Consider the following 1,417-nt stretch of genomic DNA (forward strand, 5'->3'; position numbering starts at 1 on the left):
CCCCACCTTGTTACAACACAGTAGGGCTATTGCAGACAGAAACAATACTGTACTACATAGATGTTTCCTGTAAGCTTGATTTTTGAGTGGACTTTGCTGTTCTGATGAGCATGAACGGTATATGAGTGGAGCACTCACATGGACCGTGAGCGAATGAGCGGAGCACACACACGCATAGAGCGGGATAATACGCAGAGCGTCACACCACGTGAACGTGAATCCTGAGCAATGAACTAATTTTCGTCTCTAATTATTGGCGACATCAGAAATGGATATTATATAATAGCTGCTTTTATGAACATTTTAGCAATTTAAAAATATATATAAAAAAAAGAGGATTTTTTACACGGCACCCCTGGGGGGGGCAGGCCACCCCCTCTAAAATAATGGCAGGGGAAACACTGTAATGAACTGCCAGAGATCACGGTGCATGTGGAAAACAGCAGAATTGACTCTTTGAAATATCATCGTTTATGTGTCGTGAAAAACTCAGCCCCACATTATACCGTATTGACCCGAATATAAGACTATGTGTTTTTCTTGGAAATACATCTGAAAAAACACGGTCGTCGTATATTCAGGGTCTAGACTTTGACATGTCAATAATACACCCACAATAGTAAATGTAAGAATGACTTTTATAATGTTAGTCATATTTCAAAATGAACATTTAATAGACTAAATAAACTTGTTTACATGATTATCCATACAATACTTTTTAGAAAATCATGTTAAAATGTATCAAATATGATCCATAAGGCTTTTGAGGAATGTTTATTTGTTCATCTTTCAATCATCATTGTATTGCATTGCATTAAATGTTTTGCTCTTACATGGTTTGCATATAGATGTCTTAGCAGTGTGTGGACACAACCACCCTACAGTGATAAAAATCCATTCACTCCTTTTTTTAATCCCCAAAAAATCTATAGTCTCAATTATCAAGCAATTTTGATTAGGCTCCGCCCACAGCTGCTGACGGACTGTCCCGTATTAGCATATTTCTGCCCTCAGCTAGCTGTACACTGTCTGGCATTTTATCAGCTGTAGTAACGACAACGTCTCGTATTATTGAGTCTCACGAGTCTGCAGCTAAAGTGACGAAGTGAAGCTGACACGCAGTGTGAAACAGAGCCGCTGAAGATGCAGTGGATTAATTTTGAGGGGTGGAGTAAGCAGTAGCTCATTATCATTTAAAGAGACATGCACTGAAATGGGTCGCTGTGTACAAAGCTGTTTTTGACGAGGTAAATATGGTGTTGTTTTACACTACCTTTGAGGAATTTTAACCAAAGTATGTTACAGACATTTCATGAAGACCCTAAAGAATCATCCCAAAAGGTAAAAATGGTGTTGTTTTACACTACCTTTGAGAAATTTTAACCAAAGTATGTTACAGACATTTCATGAAGACCCT

General features: G+C 38.2%; 1 protein-coding gene across 1 annotated transcript in view; it reads right to left on the reverse strand.

Annotated features, from left to right (window-relative positions):
* LOC107702806 (ubiquitin-associated protein 2-like) overlaps positions 1-1,417 on the reverse strand; it is a 43,362-nt gene that overhangs the window by 8,547 nt on the left and 33,398 nt on the right. The gene's annotated exons all lie outside the window — the stretch shown is intronic.

Source organism: Sinocyclocheilus anshuiensis, unplaced genomic scaffold, assembly GCF_001515605.1.
Source record: "Sinocyclocheilus anshuiensis isolate Anshui unplaced genomic scaffold, SAMN03320099.WGS_v1.1 scaffold366, whole genome shotgun sequence".
Taxonomy (NCBI): Eukaryota; Metazoa; Chordata; class Actinopteri; order Cypriniformes; family Cyprinidae; genus Sinocyclocheilus; species Sinocyclocheilus anshuiensis.